The following is a 19,685-nucleotide window of genomic DNA, read 5'->3' on the forward strand; positions in this document are numbered from 1 at the left end:
AAATAGCATTATATTCATGAGAATTAAATACATCAAAATCAGAAGCTTCTTACTTCCTGGAAGGAGGATAGGAATGGGGACACAATTGGGAGGGGTACAGTGAGGGTTATACCTATATCTGTAATGCTTTATCTATACATCCTTTTTGCTGGATATTGGGTTGGTGGGTGTTTATATTATTCTCTATACTGTATGTACATAGTAAATAATATATTTATATGTATTTTTTAATTTCAGAGTGAACAAAGTAGGGTCTCTGTATTTTGAAAATGGTGAGATTGAGCTGATACTTGGGCACTTATGAAAGGGGAAATCCAGACACGGAGAGAATCCTTTGCAACATGTGTTAGATCCAGCCAGCAGACAGACTGCCACCTTCATACACCAGAGTAAGGATCCCCCAAAAGGAGCTAGATGGAAGAAAAAGAGCCTCAAGCACCACTCTAGACGATGTCCACCCACAGGAAAAGTGACACTGACGTAGCAGCAGCAGAGTAAGAACCAGAACAGATGGGTTGTTAAAACAAAAACAAGGGAAATGCAATTCCTTAGATCCCTGGGGAGAAAGGAAGTAATAGGCTGTCAGTGACATCAGGGAGGAAAGTTAGAAGACAGTTTGACTTGTACAGAAAAATATTTTTATTGACTTAAGCAAGAGCAATTTTAGCAGTGCAGAAAGAAATCATGATGAAGAAACTTGCGCTTCCAGACATGAAAACTGACTGAAACTGGATTTCCCCTGTCACAGTAAACAAGAATTTTGGGCAAAAATGCGTGAAATAATTGTTTTCATCATACAACACACAGCGCAGGGTTGTGATTCCTAGGAGAAGAGAAACAAATGAAGTGATATGTACAATATTCCTAGCTTTCTTCTTAGAGGCACTTTCCAGATCACAAGAATGGGGGATCTGAGCAGACAAAACAGTCTTGCTAAAATGAGGGCAAAAAGATCAGAGTTTGGGCAGGCTGAGGTGGCGGTAATTTTTGAGGCAGAGTACCAGAGAAGAGGGAGGTATACAGAGAAAGAAATGTTGAGTCCCCTTGAGTCTTAAGCTGAATCCTAAGCTGCATAAGGTATAACTCTATGAGACTCATGAAAGAGAACTCTTAGACTGCTAAAAGTTAAATAAATTCCTGAGCTGAGCTGGGAAACACTCAAGTTCCAACCAGGCAGAATGGAGAGACCTTGTTGAACTCTTGTGGCTTTTAGAAGAGACCCTAGAGGGAGCATGCCTAAGTAGTACGGCTAAACTAGCCCTAAAGTAAAGCCCTAAAGTAAAGCTTAGATCTTTCCTAACAAAGCTTTAAAAAGATCAAACTGAGGTTATGCAATTAGGTGACAAAAACTGTAAAAGAGCTATAATGTGCTCAGTAATTTAAAGGAAAACATGAAAATAATGAGGAGTGAAACGTAAACTATAAAAAAGAACCTCGTGGAACTTCTAGAGCTGAAAAGTACAATATCTGAAATGAAAAATTTACCAAATGGACTTGACAGCAGCTCAAACAATGCAGAAGAAAAGATCATAGACTTGAAAATATAGCAGCAGAAACTATCCATATTACAGAGAAGAAGAAACCTGGAACCCTTGGTGACCCACGAGAAAATATCAAATGGTGTAAGACAGTGTAATTGAAATGCCAAAGGAGGGTGGGGAGAGCAGAAGCAATATTTGAAGAAATAATGGCAGCACATTTTCCAAAACTGATAAAAATCACAAACCCGTACATTCAAGAAATTCAACAAACCCCAAGAAGGGTAAAAGTCAATTGAGATAGAAAATGCATTCTGAATTTTTTCAATAATGGAGTGATTTTCTGAATGGACCAGTACCTGAAGTCCAGGGAGGAGAAGGAAAGATCTGTAAATTGGAGGAAACTGTACAAATTGTGATGTGGGAAAGTAGAAACCAGCCTAGGAGGCACAAACACAGAAACATATTAAAGGAGAAGAGGTGGGCCCTCTGGAGAACCCAAATACCAAAGATGCAGACATATTGCAGAGTAAGAAGAGGAACTCTTGATTATAAAAAAGGGCGGAGTGGCATCTCCAACTTTCTTCACTTGAAAATTTTTTTAGTCTCCTTGTCCCCATACCCTACTTCTTGACGACAATCATCTCAGACCTGGGCTTGAAGCTCCTTTTTTTAAAAAAAAAAAAATGTTTTCTTTCTTTAAACATTTTCTTTACTTTCTTTTTAAATTTTTTTCTTAAAAAAGTTTTTTTTTCTTTCTTTTTTTTTGGCCACACGGCTTGCAGGATCCCAATTCCTTGACCAGGGATCAAACCCGTGCCCTCGGCAGTGAAAGAACAGAGCCCTAACCACTGGACCCCCAGGGAATTCCCTGAAGCTCCATTCTTTTCCCTATCCAGTCTATCCTGAAGTTCACTGCTTCCAGAGTGGCTTCCTTAAACCCAAGAATCTTATCACTCCTCTGCCAGACATCTTTAGTGAAATTGGTACCCAAGTAGCCCTTATGTTAGATTGCCACAGGGATGGATCATGCCTCCTCACCATTAAACAGATGTGAGTTTGGCCCTCAGCTTCCCAAAGCTTCCTATGTGTAGGGCTTCATGTCATTCCCTACTTTATCTTGCTTTTATTGAACCCAGTTCTCTGTTGAGTCTCTAAACGAGGACCATTAGAAGTGCTTTATGCTTCATTTGCTTTCTTTTGCTTCTAAATAGACTCACACCTGTTCCCTCAGCCTCTTACATGCCTGTAGTCCTGGTTGTTCAAAACTTATGCTGGCTCTCTTAACCCAAGTTTATAGACCTTGAACTTGAGAGGCCACAGGATGTCTCCTTGCAGCCAAGAGCTCCTGGCTTCAGCGGCAAGAAGGGGTTAATAAAGGCATACTGGATTTCAAATTAGGGTTTGAATCATAGGTCTGATTCTGCTGCTGAGAGACAGTCTAGAGCTGCGTTGTCCAATATGGTAGCCACTAGCTACCTGTGGCTATTGAGCTCTTGAAATGTAGCTAGCGTGACTGAGGAACTGAATTTTTAATTTTAGTTAATTTTAGTTTAAAACCTGAGGCACTGTAAATCATTTTCCTATTAAGCACATTGTGGAAAATATTATTATAGTGTATGTGTTGGGTGTGTGCCTAGTTACACACATAAACATATCTCTGATCTAGTTGGTTTCAATGGATTGACTGGGTTGAATGATTTTTGTAAAGTAAGATTATGTTTATTTGAATATTTTATGCAGACAGTGGAAGTTACAGTAATATCTATGTAACTCATGAGTAGTATTGAAATTGAAATACTTATTTTAATTTTATTTATGATATAATAAATTGTTTCTAATTTAAAAAATAAATATGGGAAATTTTTAATATTTAAAATGATGGCATACTACTGACACACAACTGAGTATAGATGCAGAAGCTAGTAAGTACTCCGACTAAAATAGTAAAGAAAAAAAGAGACTGGAAGAAGGTATGTTGCAGATTTTGAAATGAATGGCAACTGCAATTTGCTGCAGCCAAGCAAATGAAAAAGCTGCTCATTTTGTAAAAAATAATTTTAAAGATAATAAAGTGGACAATATTAAGACATATTTTCAGGAAATACATAGTGAATTTGATAAACTGTTTCCTCTTAACAGACCAAAGAGAATTAATATTATTGCTTGAAATTAAAATTAAACGTCCAACAAACATTTTAAAAACAATTTTTAGCAGAATCTGAGCTTATAATTTTGGCCAGCTATAAGATGACTTGGATTCTTGCACAGAAATTAAAATTATTTTTAGATGAAGAGATAATAAATTATTATTTTAGTTTTGAAAATTTTGTTTTCATATAAGAAAAAAACTTGAAAAGATATTCTTTACAAAAAGTGAAAGCTATTCAATTAAGGTACTAATTACTTGTTGAATACAAAATCTTTATAACCATATAAAAATTCAATTGATTCAATTTTTGAAAAATTGCAAGGGCTTTCTTCAGCTTTAGAGTAATCGTGATATGAGATACTGCATGGTTAATACTTTGGATGTGGTTTATCTCAAAAGATTTTCAAACTCATGAAAAAAAAAAAAACTTATTTTGCAGCCTAAAAACTGAACTCATTGGTATAGATACTGTTGAGTCTTTTACAACTGTTGAAGAAAGACTTCAGCCAGATATGAGAAAGGTAGTTTCCATTACAATGAAAAGTTCTCCAACTATGTTGGAAGTCTGGATTTATTGAAATTTTAAAGCAAAAAAAGGATCTTTCTTCTATTGCTTCGTTCCTCCTATATGATACATATGAAGATATTTGTGTTCAGTTTTCTGAACAGTGCCATGGATATAGTTGTTAAAATTTTTCTGTGTATGTTATGCTATGAATCATCAGCTTATAGAATTGTAGAGAGAGTAGTGGAGGACCTTTACAAAGATTGATTGTACTGTTAATTCAAGTTAAAGAGTTTCTTGAAACGAAAGGAATACTTGCCAAATATTCAATAATCAAAGACAAAAAGATAGCAGTGTGATTTATGTTTTCTCACTGATATCACACTGCACATGAATGAGCTAAATTTGAAGTTCCAAGGAAAGGAAAAATGTATTTGTGATCTAGCTAGAAAGTACAAGAGTTTATGTTGAAATTGAAAATTTTCATAGTAATAATCAATAATAACAATTTAACACATTTTGCAAACATGAATTAATATACAGAAGAGTTTCATTGTAATCAAGAGCATTATGTAAATTAGCTGCAAAAACGAAAATAAAAATATGAAGAACACTATTAATTTCAATGAATTCATAGTTGCTTTTCAATTTATGCAATACTTCTTTGAATTTAATGTTAATAATACTGGGTTGACAGAAGAGTTAGTGAATTACTCAACTTAGATAAAAATTGAAACTGATAGGATTTGCTTCAAAGTCAGATCATTTCTTCTAAAATAAAGAAACCAAGTCTGACAATACAGATGCAAATATTAAAAGAGTGGTGTTTGGAACTCAATTCAATCATTGGAAAACTTTTCAGTAAGTTAGGAATAATCTGGGTATGCAATTCTAATTTTTTAACTATAAATTTTATGAAATATAATTACAGAACAAATATTTCTGATGAAAATTTAACATTTGAATTGAAATGTGCTCTAAGTTAAAAAAAACCCACTGGATTTAGAAGATTTCACATAAAAGTGTGAAATATATAATAATTTTTATATTGATTACATATTGAAATGATAATAGTTTGAGATATTTGGTTTAAAAATGTGTTATTAAAATTAATTTTACCTGTTTCTTTTTATTTATTTAATGTGGTTACTAGAACATTTAAAATTACATATGTAGGGAATTCCCTGGTGGTCCAGTGTTTAGGACTCAGCACTTTCACTGCAGGGGCCCTGGTTCAATCTCTGTTCAGGGAACTAAGATCCTGCAAGCCGTGCAGCACGGCCAAAAAAAATTACATATGTGGCTCACATTTATGTCTTTCATTATATTTCTATTGGCAGCTCTGCTCTAGAGTAGAGGCTTCAGAGACTGGGCTCTACACCCAGGTAGCCTAAGTTCAAGTCTAGTCTCTGACACTTCTTAGTTGTATATCTTGGGCAAGTTGCTTAACATCTCCATTCTTCAGTTTTTCCCATCTGAAGAATGGGGATAACAATAGTTTCTACTGCAAAGAGTTGTTATAAGAATTGTTAAATAGTATCTGACACATAGCAATTACCATGTGTAATAGCTATTGTTGTTTTATTAACTATGTGACCTTGAGAAGTTTCTTAACCATTAATTTACTCATTTGTAAAATAGTGAAAACAACATCTACCTCACAAGTTTATTTCCTGAATTAAATGAGATAAGGTATGCAGAATTATTTGACAGGAGGTGGCTGCCCAACCACAAGCTTGCTGAATCTTCCACGTCTTAGCTGTTGTTCAGAAGTTTCATAATGTGGCTCAGCTCACCACTCTTCTTTTTTTAGGTTTCTTTTTTTTTTTTAGGTTTCTTTTTTTTTCTTTTTAATTGGAGTAGAGTTTATTTACAATGTTGTGTTAGTTTTGGGTGTACAGCAAAATGAATCAGTTATACATATACATAAATCCACTCTTTTTTAGATTTTTTTCTACACATATATACATTCTTTTTAATTTTATTTTTTATAAGTTTACTTATTTATTATTTATTTATTTTTGCTGCATTGGGTCTTGGTTGCTGCACACAGGCTTTCTCTAGTTGCGGCGAGCAGAGGCTACTCTGTTACGGTGCGCAGGCTTCTCGTTGCAGTGGCTTCTCTTGTCGTGGAGCACAGGCTCTAGGCGCATGGGCTTCAGTAGTTGTGGCATGTGCGTTCAGTACTTGTGGCTTGTGGGCTCTACAGCGCAGTCTCAGTAGTGTGGCACACGGGCTTAGTTGCTTCGTGGCATGTGGGATCTTCCCGGACCAGGGCTCGAACCCGTGTCCCCTGCATTGGCAGGCGGATTCTTAACCACTGCGCCACCAGGGAAGTCCCTACATTCTTTTCTAAATATTCTTTTCCATTATGGTTTATCCCAGGAGATTGGATATAGTTCCCTGTGCTATACAGTAGGACCTTGTTGTATCAGCTCACCACTCTTAAATTCAATAGTGTGTGCATGAAAGAAGTTGCAAACCATAAAGTACTCTTTAGTTGTTAAATATTATTTTTATTATTTTTAAAAAATATTTATTTATTTGGCTGAGCTGTGTCTTAGCTGCGGCACGTGGGATTTTCATTGCAGCATGCGGGGTCTTCAGTTGCGGCATGCTAAGTCTTTATTTTTTTATTATTTTTTTAACATCTTTATTGGAGTACAATTGCTTTACAATGGTGGGTTAGTTTCTGCTTTATAACAGAGTGAATCAGCTATACATATACATATATCCCCATATTTCCTCCCTCTTGTGTCTCCCTCCCACCCTCCCTATCCCACCCCTCTAGGTGGTCACAAAGCTCCAAGCTGATCTCCCTGTGCTATGTGGCTGCTTCCTACTAGCTTTCTATTTTACACTTGGTAGTGTATATATGTCCATGCCACTCTCACTTCGTCCCAGCTTACCATTCCCCCTACCCATGTCCTCAAGTCCATTCTCTACGTCTGTGTCTTTATTCCTGTCCACGACATGCTAACTCTTTAGTTGCAGCATGTGGGATCTAGTTCCCTGACCAGGGATAGAAACCGGGCCCCCTGCATTGGGAGTGCGGAGTCTTAGCCACTGGACCACCAGGGAAGTCCCATATTTTTATTATTCTTTACCATGAAATTCCTCCTGCAAGTATTTGTTCCCTAAGCTTGCTTTACTTTGAACCTCCCTAGTTCCACCCTCTTACCATCTAGACTGAAGGCCTGCTTTTCTATGAAGCCTTCAGGGTGGACTCCAGCTCCAGTATGATCTCTCTCTCTCCTCTAAATTCCTGAAATACCCCCCACCCATTGTGTGTATTTGGCATTGAATCATATATTACTTTGTATTGTTTAAACTAATCATGCAGGGTGAATGTTTAATAATTTGTGAATTCCCCAACAGCACATGATAGTTGCTCAAAAAATATTTGGTCAACAAGTGGGAACATTTGAAAAAATTAGGGGGAAACTTTTTGTGAGTTTGGACTCAGGAGACTCAAGCATCCTCTACAAAGAACAAAGAGCAACACTGGAGAGAGGAAGTTTTAAGCAAAAGTTTGAGATAAGCATTAAAAGGCAGAACAGAAGTGGTGTGGGAGTGAGAAAGGCAGAGGTGGTAGCTAAGGACAGAGCAGAGGTCAGGAAGCAAAGTGGAAACCCACCCTGTGGGACATTCCTAGAACTCAAGGTAAAGCTCCTTCTTTCCCAAGTCCCTCCAACAGCTATTTTTAGCCACGTCCAATTTTAGAAAGTGACACAAGGTCTCATTCCAATCAGTTTTGGTTTTTGTTTTTGGAACAGTTAAAACTTTAATTCATATATATTACAAGGCTAAGATTTTATACTTGTGGCTGCTATATAATTTTTGCTAAATAATAGAGCAAAAAGATTCCTTAATGATCTTTTAGATTAGCAACTCCTTTGGTCAAGGATCAAGAATGTTGATGTCCCTCAATCCTTTATTTTGCAGGTTAGGCAGTCGAAGTGATCTTGGTTTTGTGACCGAGCAGGGTCCAGGATACAACAGTTCTCCCCATTCTCAGTTTTTTGATGGTTGTATTTCCTTTACCTTCTCCCCCCAACCCTGATGTTTTATAACTATTTTTTTGAAGAGTGTTTTTGTATCCTTGGTACATTGTGTCTATATATAATTGATTTATTCTGGTCATTTGAAATTTCTATAAGCATGTTCTTGCCAAAAGATTTTTTGGTCTCTGTACTTGAAAATAGAATTTTCTCCTTTAGTGAAATTAAAAACAGTACATTAAAGTAGGGAGTATGAGATGAAATATTAAGATTACTGAACTCAAGGGCATTTGGCACTTTTGAAAGTGGTGCAGCTTAACCACCACAGCAATGTCACTTGTTTTTCATTGACAAGAAACACAAATGCTTTGTTTCTTTGCCCCATGCCTTTCCTCTGAATTCACATGTCCTCTTGCTGGAATAAATGCTTTATTAGTTCTTTTAGAGACTGCTTGTAAATGTTAAACGTTCCTAATGTATGTTTTATAATATAGTTATTTTGCCCTCAAAGGTGCATGGTAGTTTATCTGGGAATAAAATTCTATATTAACAATTATCTTTCCTCATCATTTTAAAGGTGTTTTTCCAGGTTCTTCTACTAACTTTTGTTGCTGATAAGAAATCTGCTCTGAGTCTGATAGTCACTTCTTTTTAAGCTATGCTACCATTTGTCTCTACTGGCTTTTGAAAGTCATATTTTTCAGTTTTACTAAAATTTGTCCAGGTGTGGGATTTATTTGTATTTATGCTCCTGAATACTTACAGAGCACTTTCAACTGAGGATTTTCATTTTTCTTTGATAATGGAAAGAAAACTTTTGTATATTTATGTACAAATACTGCTCTTTAGTTGCCAGCCTTCTTTTTGGAATCTCTAATGAGAGGTTCCACATCTCCATAAGCCTCTAAAGTTGGAGACTCTCAAACCACCCGCCCTGATTCTTAAATGGCCTTAAATGGTTTTAATTTTTTTTCTCCTCCTTCTGGCTTCTGGGCAAATTGCTTGCTACCAAAATATAATTTACTAATTCACTTTTCAGTTATTTCAGGTGTAAAGATTATCCCATCCTCTGAATTTTTAATTTTAAAAATTATATATTTTTCACCAATCAGTTATTTTGCTGATCTCAGACAGCTTATTCCCAGAAATTCCTTCCTCTTGCCCTGGGAGCCTTCACTATACCCAGGTAGTTAAGATGTTTGGAAATCCTTCCCTCCACCTTGGTCTTTGCTGACCACCTGAAAGTGAATGTCAGGTGCCTTCTGCACTCACAAATTCCCCTGGATACTCCATTAGGAGAAGACAGCTTACTAGCTGGGTCATTGCAGAATCCAAACAGTGCCTGCTCCATAACAGGCACTCCATTACCATTGAATGAACCAATGTCGTTCTAATGACATTAATGGTTGGCATGGTTGATTCTTGTTTGGGCTACAGTGGAGGAAAAACACAGCTAATGTGGAGAGAAAAAAGCTGTTGTTCAACTATGACTCATGGGCTTAGCTCTCAACACAAGGTTCGAGTTTGCTTTGCATTTTTGTGGCTCCAAGGTGATGGTGAATTGGCAAGGAGAATGGGAGGCAACACGGTGGAAGACAGGATAGGCATGATTCAGGCCTTATCACTAACTTCAGCATGAGTTTGGGTACCAACTCACATGGGCTCGCAAAATACAGGGGTGCCTTCCCTCCTCAACATTTTATTATTCTAAAGTTAGACTGTTGTCACTGGGCATGATGCCCCAATGACAATCGTTCCTGGAAGGGGGTTGACCCTCGCCAGGGAAGAGTCCCTAATCACTGGATTTGGGGAAATACGACATCTCAAGACTGGTTACCTTGGGCCCCCAAGCTCAAGGACATGGGACTAACAGAGGCCAGCATGTGTGGAGAGTGACGCAGCTGTCTCAGTCACTTGCTCATGCTCTCTTTTTCACCCACCCAGGTACAGCCAGTCTCTTTCTCTCTCTTTCTTTCTAACTTTATTCCAGCCCCAAGCCAAAATCTGATTACATAATTAAGCACTTAGTAAGTGTTCTCTGATGCTGATTTTTAATGAACTTGGCCAGTGCTACTTTCTGTTTTGAAAGAAATAGGCCCATTTCAAAAGCTAGTCCATGCCCCCAATACCCATTTTGTCTTAGAAATCAAATGGGCATTTTAACCATTTTAGAGGAAAAATAATTAGATGTAAATACGTTCAAGTTCTTATAGCAGAGAGGGTAGCTGTTGAAAAGGGAAAGTGGTAACAGGATATGATTGTGACACCGAAAGTAGTACTTGCTTTCCTGCCTATCTGTCTATCTATCTATCCATCCATCCATCTACCTACGCTACCTATTCTCAGATTGTTCTGAACTAATATCAAAAATATCATGAACATGCTGTCTCCTAGAACCTGCCTTTTCCCTGGGATTTTGGAGCAGCAAGTAAGAGATATCTCTAAGACTTTGGAAGGCATCTTCCTAGCAAATTGCTTCTCAGTCTCCTGGGTACTTTTGAAGGGCAACTTGGAATGAATTCTAGACCTTCACATGGAGGCCTGTAAGCTCGACACCAGGCCTGCTCATGTTCCTTAGTGGAGTAGAATCAGGACACCCTCCCAACATTCTTGGTGTGTGCACTGAATAGAACGGGGGAAAAGGAAAAGAGAAATGTTGAGGGGGAAGTAAGGGTGTTGGGAGAGCCAGTGGGCATTCAGGAAAAGCACTGTAGTTTTGTTTTATTTTGTTTGGCCATGCTGTGCAGCATGTGGGTTCTTAGTTCCCGGACAAGGGATTGAGCCCTGTGTCCCCTGCATTGGAAGTGCAGAGTCCTAACCACTGGACCGCCAGGGAATTCCCAGAGGTGCTCTAGTTATTCTCCATAAAACTATTCTATCTTCTCACTCTAGCTCCATGACTATCGACTGCTGAAGTATTAAATCTAACACCATTATTTCCCTCCTTACAATTTTTCATCCCAAGATGCTTACCATTGCACACTTGGTTTGACATTTAGTCCTGCCTGTATTGTCAAATTCATTTCCCAACACTCCCTGCCACACCTAAATACTTATAATTCCCCATGCGCTCTCTCCTTTCAATAGCATTGCCCATGCTGAACTCTCTCTCAGAATGCCCCTTCCCACCTTCGTCACTTCCATTTTCTACTTTTTCTTTAAGATAACTCAAGTGCCACCATCCTTGACACCCCCCTGAGCTTGGTCTCTGTCCTCTGTTATCTCTGAGCACCCAGGCTTATCTCTATCATTGTCTCTATTACAAGATACTGTAATCATCTCTTTGCTTTACTGTCTCCCTAACTAGACTTATGGACCATAAGCTCTTACGAGGTAAGGCTATGTATTAACCATGATTATATTTCTGTGTCTTGCACAATGCCAGTCACTTACTGAAGCTCAATAAATATTGATGAACTAATTAATTAGGTATATATTGGGGGTAAAACCATGCCCACCAGCTGCCATTGGCATGGTGCCACAGAATACAGCTGGCTTCATCTCCAGTACTCCCCTGGGCATAAGCCTTGAGCTCCAGAAGCCCCCTCTGACCTGGGCCCTGTGTCCACATACAGGGACTCATTATTCTCTCCATCTAGGCTGGAACTCTTCAACCCCAGGCTCCTTGCTCTCCCTCTTTTCGGAAATCTGTTCCTTTTTTAAACCCACTTGTTTCTTTTCCCTTTGCATCTCTGCCCTCCTCATCATTATGTGCGCTATGTTTTGGGGTACATGTTTCCATGTTTATTTTTGCCTCCTCTACTCAGGTCGAAGTTCCGAAGATGGCCCTGGCTCTCCACCAAGCCCACTGTAGTGCTGTGTACACAGTGGAGCTCACCTCCTTCGCTAGTCTGGAGCCTGTTTTGAGCAACTCACAGTCCCCACAGTCTCCAGCCATAGCTGCAAGAGGCCAACTTGTATGGCTTTCCCTGTAGCTATTCATTTCCATTGTATACCCAGCCCTGTACCAGATCTGTGCCGAGTTACTGAACACTAGAGATTTCAGTTCTGTCTCTGGGATGTCAGGAGGTGGTGTGTCATGACCTCAACAAGCTCAGAACAATTAAACAAAATTTGATATCTCAACAGGGTTAGAACACCTCTATAATTTCTCAGTATACCTTTTAGGGGAAAAGCAGTAGATTTTGGAGCTTGGCCTTTCAAGGATTGGGATTCACTGAGATGCAAGGTCTCTACTGCAAATAGAAAACTATCTTTATATAAGGTTGTAACTTTTGACCATCCATCTGTAAGGCATATGCTTTTATGATTTATTTTTTTTTTAGATAGAGGATTATATTAAGCCACTTTCATTTCATCCAGTGGTGTACACTTGAGAAATGCTGGCCCAAGTTCAGAGTACCATCTGTGGCCACAGGATAGATGGAAGTGAACTGGCCCACAAAGGAATCAGATTTGTGACCTTGGCCCTATTACCACTCGCCCAAGTGGGATGTGGGCCCGGAGGCCTGGCAAAGCTGGAGCATGGTGACTGCGAACTTGAGAAAGAGCAAAAGCTTCCCTGCAGATGACCACTTACAGGTCCCTATGGCTTCTGGGGCAGTCTGATCCCAGATCCCTGGTGACCAGCTTCCTCCCCAAAATAGCTTCCTGTTTGAAACGGTCTTCCCCACTTCAGTGGGTGGGAATAAGTCGAGCTAAATGCCTTTCAAGCAGTGTGTCATGACGCTTAAGAGCAGGGGATCAGGAATTAAGCATATCTGAGTCTGCATCCCAGCACGGCCACTTGGTTGCTATCCAGTCTTGGGCAAGTTGCTTAACCTCTCTGAACCTTATTTCCTTATGTTTTAAAAGGGGATGGTGATAGAGTTAGCATATGATCCAGCAATCCCACTCCTGGGCATACATCCAGGAAAGACAAAAGCTCTAATTCGAAAAGACACATGCACCCCAGCGTCCATAGCAGCACTATTTACAACAGCCAAGACCTGGAAGCAACCTAAGTTCCATCAACAGATGAATGATTCAAAAGGGGACGGTGATAGCACCTACTTTATGTGTTTGCCGGGGGATTAAGTAAGTGAGAAAAGGCTTGTAAGGTGCTTGGCATGTAGTTAGGTACTCACTCAATGGTTGCTCTGCTTCATATGTTATGAAAATTAAGAGTAATAATAATAGGAAGTCATATTTAAAATGATTATAGCAAGATGGGGCCCAGGTGGGCTGTGCTCTTAGGCCACAACCCCAATCACTGCTGCCTGCCTTCTCCCAAGGTAACCCATCTTGGCCGTGCCAGCTCTGGCCAGGGCTGCTGAGTGAGGTAAGGGCTGGCAGCTGTGGGAGGAGGAGTACAGGGGCAGAGGAGAAATGGGGTTTAGTGGGCAGGCTAGGACTCTGGGGCGGAAGTGGGTTTGTGGTGGGGTGAGGGCGGGGTAAGGAAGAGGGGATGGGCTACAGAGGTTTTTAGCAGGAAGGAAGGTGGTTGAGAAAAAAGATAATCCACCTTGTGTCTTACTGGCTTCTTGGTGTCATTTTCTGGAAACAAAGAATCAGAAAGAGAACCCAACACAAAACTTCTGGAGTGTCACAAAATATCGGGCCTTTCTCTCTTTGATTTTTTTTGGCCAGGGCGCAGTCTTACCACTGTCCTAACTGCAACTCCAGAAAAGGAAAAATGGACTGTGTTTTACAAATGGCCAGACTGTCAGACCAAGATCAAATGTGTGTTTTTCACCCCAAAAGTCTTGTTGCACAACTTGGTGTTATTTCCACAGGCAGCTGAAGTAATTCTGGTCTTGAAATCCTGCCCTGTGTGGCTTTTCTTTTTCTTGTTTGTTAGCCCAGTAATTAAATAGTCATGACAAACAGTCCCCCAGTTCTGTGAGGCAGAGACCTGGGAGCCCACCAGCAGCTACCGTGGCCTCTCCAGAAAGCGCATGCTGTGTCCTGGGTGCTTGGGACTGGAGTCATAGAAACGGGTCCCTGCCCTCCAGGAGCTTCTAGTCTAATGCCCTGTGCCCTTCTTCAGCCATCAGCATCCAACTGAGATGCAGACTGAATGCCCCACTAGAGCCATGCCTGACGGATGGAGCCCTAGGAAGGGCCTCCTATCTCAAACAGGAAGCAAAGGTCATAGGAGAGCAGGATTTCGAAAGCAAGGTTTCTTCAGCACCTTGGAAACACCCACTTGCCACCCACTCTCCCCATAGTTTCACTTCTTATCTCTGCTCAGCCACTCACTTTTCCATTTTCTCTTTCAGACTCTAGTCTCCAAACTTTCATCAGGCTTTATTTACTTAACCAGGCGATTTATTTGACTCTCAGTCTCCTCACCTTCCCATGAAATGGCCTATTGTTTAGAACAGTCTATTGTTTGATATATCTCACCTCGGTTATTCTATCCTCGCCTCAGATTTTGCACATTTGAAATCAGCCTTTCGTCCTCATCTCCAAAATCGGCCCGGTCTCCTCACTTCTATTAAACAGCACCACCATTTACCCAGTCATTCAAGTTAATCTTTGACTCATACCTGCTAGCTTCCTAAATAATCACCAGCAGATTTGGCTGCTTCTTTTTTTATATAAATTTATTTATTCTATTTATTTTATTTTTGGCTGCGTTGGGTCTTCATTGCTGTGCACGGGCTTTCTCTAGTTGCGGCGAGCGGGGGCTACTCTTTGTTGCAGTGCGCAGGCCTATCATTAAGGTGGCTTCTCTTGTTGTGGAGCACGGGCTCTAGGTGTGCGGGCTTCGGCAATTGTGGCACATGGGCTCAGCAGTTGAGGCTCGAGAGCTCTAGAGCACAGGCTCAGCAGTTGTGACGCACAGGCTTAGTTGCTCCGTGGCATGTGGGCTCAAACCCGTGTCCTCTGCACTGGCAGGAGGATTCCTAACCACTGTGCCACCAGGGAAGCCCTTGGCTGCTTCTTGATGCATCTTTAAAAAATATATTTATTTATTTATTTGGTTGTGTGGGGTCTTAGTTGTGGCAGGCGGACTCTTTAGTTGTGGCTCGCCGGCTCCTTAGTTGTGGCATTCAAACTCTTAGTTGCGGCATGCATGTAGGATCTAGTTCCCTGACCAGGGATCGAACCCAGCCCCCCTGCATTGGGAGCATGGAGTCTTATCCACTGCACCACCAGGGAAGTCCCTTGATGCATCTGGGAATGTCATTCGACTGGCCCCTCATTGCCGTCACTCCTGTACAGTCCAAGCCCTTATCCCTTCTTCATGCCTGGACCTCGGTAACAGCCCCCACCAGACCTCCCCAGCTCACATCCTGCGCAGCATGTCAAAATCAATCCACCCAGAGCACAGATTTTATCACTACGTTTTCTGCACAGAAACCTCATCACTGCCTATAGCACAAAGTCCAGCCAGACATGCAGCCTGGCATTCCCCACATTCCTCTGCAGTCTGGCTGCTGACTTCCCCAGCAATCTCCCCACTCTCCAAAGGACACCCACTGCTCCTGTTGGGCTTTTTTTAATACCACACCCCACTTGCTATGTGGGAGATGCTAACTCCTAGGAAGGGAGAGAGGGAGGCAAGGAGGAAGGAAGTGCTTGGCAACATCCCCTCCACAAATCATTCTCTAAGGGCTCTAATCTTTATTGTAGCACCCAGCTCTGAACTTCTCATTCATTCAGATCTACACCACTCATTAAACAATTTACAAGCAAAGCTTGTATTATGAAACCTTTCAAACACATCTAGAACCCTCATGAACTCATCAGCCAGCTTTAACAGCCATCAAGCTTTGCCATATTTATTTTATCTATCCTTGTTTTTTTGGTGCATGTGTGGGGAAGGTGGACCATTTTAAATCAAATTCTAGACATGGTGTGAATTTATACAGAAATACTTCAGTATGCATCCTGGAAAAGGACATTTTTGTGCATGCCATTATCACACCTAATAAAATGGACAATAATTCTTTCTTATCATCTATTACTCAGTCTACATTCAAGTTTCCCAAATTGTCTTTAAAAAGGCATTTTTAGAGTTGGGTGTGTTTTAATCAGGATCCAAAGAAGGTCACACTTACTCATCATCATTGGTTATGCCTGTGAGATCTTTTTAAACTCCTTTTAAACTAGAATAGCCCCATTTTTCCACTTCCCCCCCATGCCATTGCCTACGTAAACAAATAAACAAACCGGGTCCTGTAGAATGTCCCACATTCTGGATTTGGCCAATTGCTTCCTTGTGGTATCATCTAAACCCACTCATTTTAATTCTTACACCTTGCCTTACCCTGTCTCGGACCTAACTTTTGTATGTGTATGTGCCACTACCCCCCAGTGGAAGTACGAGTTCCCAAAGAGAAAGTCTGTGTGTGTGTGTGTATGTGTGCGCGCACGTGCGTGTGTGTGGTGTGTTGTGTTTGGCTTCAGTGTTATGAAGAGTTTTTCACATAACAGATCCTCAATAAATACTTGCTGATTAGTATTTACTATGCTCTACTGTCTGCAGCGTTGTGTACTACGGAGAGAGATACAGAGGAAAGAGACAGATTCCTAAACTTTGTGTTTCCAGTTCTGTTAATGATGCAGGATACTGGCTCTTCAACATGTGGAGGGCATTGTGGAGTTCCATGCCCAGAGTTCCTGACTCAGTAGGTCTGGGATGGGGCTTGAGAATCTACATTGTTAACAAGTTCCCACATGATGCTGTTGGTCCATACTTTGAGAACCACTAAAATCAGACAAGAGCTTCAGAAAGTTTTCCCACAGTCCTTGGTGGCCCGGCCGTTTACACAGACCTGATTTCCAGCACTGCCCACTTCTGAGGTGTCTCTCTGGGCTCAGTGAGCGATCTGGTTCTCTAAACCTTTCGTGGGGAGGAGTTACTTTGAAAACACGTTCTCCTGGTGGAGGGAGAGGAGTGGGGGGCCTGACTGTAGGGTAGAGACATAGAGGAAAGGGTCAGCTATGTTCTGTGAGTCTCAGAAAGCTGTAGATGAGTGCTGGGCCGTAGGGGCCTTCCAGGCTGGATCCTGAGAGCTTCAAGCAACGTTCTCGGTGTACAAAACGTGTGCCTACAGCTGTGCCCTGTATAGTGATTCATGGCAGCCCCGCATGGGTCAGCTGCCAGGCAGGATGTGGCTAAGGCTTTGTGCCACTGCTCCTGCCCCATGGTCTGCCATCCAGATTTGGAAGGAAAAGATGCCTTTGAAAGGAGTGGGCAAAGTGATAGAACTTGAAAGTCTTTTAAGAGGATCCTAGAATCAAAATGACCAGATAAAAAATTTTGTTATTTTGCTCAGTACTCTCAACCAGACTTCTTTCCATTCCAGGCTTATTTCTTTCCCTGCAGCCAGCTATTTCTTAGTGCTTTCCTTATGATAATTCCTGTTACTTTATTCTTTCTATCCCCTATCTCATTCTTGGGGGACAGACTACCTTATCTACCACCTGCCCCTTAAATGCAGGCGTTTGAATTTCTAGACTTGGCCCTCATCTCTTCTCACTCGTATATTCTCCCTGAGAAACATTATCTAACTTCTTTCACCTCAACTTTCCACCCATATGTTCATGGCTCCCAAAAATCATCTCCAGCCCAGACCTCTCTTTTGACTTCAGACCATAGCTCCAACTTCCTGCCAGTTGTGTCTCTACAGCGTGGTCCACAGGCACCATACTCAATATGTCTAATCCAGCTGGTTAGCTCCATCCCAACACTTTGCTTATCCCTTCCCCTTGCCTTGTACCCTATTCTTGTTCCTCTTTCATTCCCAGACTCAGAGATGGTGTCACCATCTCCTGAGGTGCTCAAGCTTGAAATCAGGGAGTTTTTTTCAATTCTTCTCTTTACTTCACCCACCCTCTATCTAATTGCTCATCAAGCCCCATCTTTCTACCCCTAAAATGTCTTTATAATTCGTATTCTTCTTGCAATCTCTCCGTCCTTTGGCTTAGTTCCAATTCTCTTGCAATTGCAAGAATCACTGTATAATAACAGCTACTAGGTATTGAATTCTTACTATGTGCCAGGAACAGCGCTCAAACCCTTATATACCTTATCTGATTTAATTTCAAGCTAATGAGGTCGTTATTTATTTATTTATTTACTTACTTACTTACTTACTTATTGGCTGCACCTCGCGGTATATGGGATCTTAGTTCCCTGATCACGGACTGAACCCACACCCCCTGCAATGAAATCGTAGAGTCTTAACCACTGGACCACCAGGGAAGTCCCCAAGCTAATGAGGTAGTTACCATTTTACAGATGAGGAAACTTCTGAAGGCTTAAATATATCAAGTAACTTGCATAAGGCTCCCTGCTTGCTGGTAAGTGGTAGAGCCAAGAGCCTCTGTTCATAACCACTACCCTGTACTAACGTGATCCCAACGTGAATCACCTGGGGAGATTTCAAAGCCTCACGTTATCCCAGCCCCACGCCAGACCAGCTGAATCAAAACATTCAGGTGATGCTCCTGGACAGTGTTGAGAACCACTGCTTTTCTGCCTCGACACATAACTACCATCCCTGCTTCCCATCCCACTGCACTCTTACCCTTCCTGCAGGACACTGTCGAGCTGTCCATTTAAAACACCACTGTGATCAAACAGCCCCCGTATCTCCCCTCTGCCTATACAATGAAGGCTGTAGTCCTCGGTGGAGCACCCTCTACAGTTTGCATACCCATCTGCAAGCCCCCTCTCCTCACTCTACCTGCAGTCACACCGTGGACTTGAGATTTCCAGTACCTTTGCACATGCTATTTGCTCAGCCTGAAATAGCCTTACCCCTTATCTGTCCCCCACCTTAACTCTCTTGCAAATAGCTTCTCTTTTTTCTTTTTTTGAGACATAATTAAAATGTCACCTCTATAACTTCCCCAGATAGTATTAATGGCTTCCCCTTTGTTCTCTCTGCAATCTGCCTCATTACTCTGAGTTGCAATGATTCATTTACACATCTTTCTCCCTCAAAAGACTTTGAGTCTCAAAAATATCTGTGTCTTGTTCATGTTTTTACCCCCATGACTTAGTCCATGTTGGGCGCTCAGTAAATGTTGAATTAATGAATGAACGAATGAACTCCCTTGCTGGCTTGTGTTACCTACTGTTGCTGGGCCCTATGGTCGAGCAGAGTTCCTGAATCAGATGAGTCCAGATCCAGGTTCTGCCCCCTTACTAACTGTGAGGCCACTAACCGGAGGCTAACCTTATTAACCCTTTTTATGGCTGAGTCTCCTCATCTGTAAAATGGGGATATTGATAGTACGGACCTCATAGAATGGTTATGAGGATTAGATGAGATTAGTCCATGTTAAGGGACCAGCATGGTGCCTGGCACATAGCAAGCCCTCAGTAACTCACAATTATTATCATTAGCTTAGAAAATAGCCTTCCAGTATATGGTTACCACTTATGGAAAATTTCATCTATGTGTGTGTGTGTGTGTGTGTGTGTGTGTGTGTGTGTGTACGGAGAGAGAGAGAGACACAGGAGAATGTTCACTAAGGTAATATTGAGTGGTTTTTTACTTATATTTTTCTTTATTGTTAGACTATTTTACAATAAATATTGATTTTTACATACACTTAGCACCTCAACTCCCAAAATACACACACCC

The sequence above is a fragment of the Lipotes vexillifer genome, unplaced genomic scaffold (assembly GCF_000442215.2).
Source record: "Lipotes vexillifer unplaced genomic scaffold, Lipotes_vexillifer_v1.1 scaffold570, whole genome shotgun sequence".
Taxonomy (NCBI): Eukaryota; Metazoa; Chordata; class Mammalia; order Artiodactyla; family Lipotidae; genus Lipotes; species Lipotes vexillifer.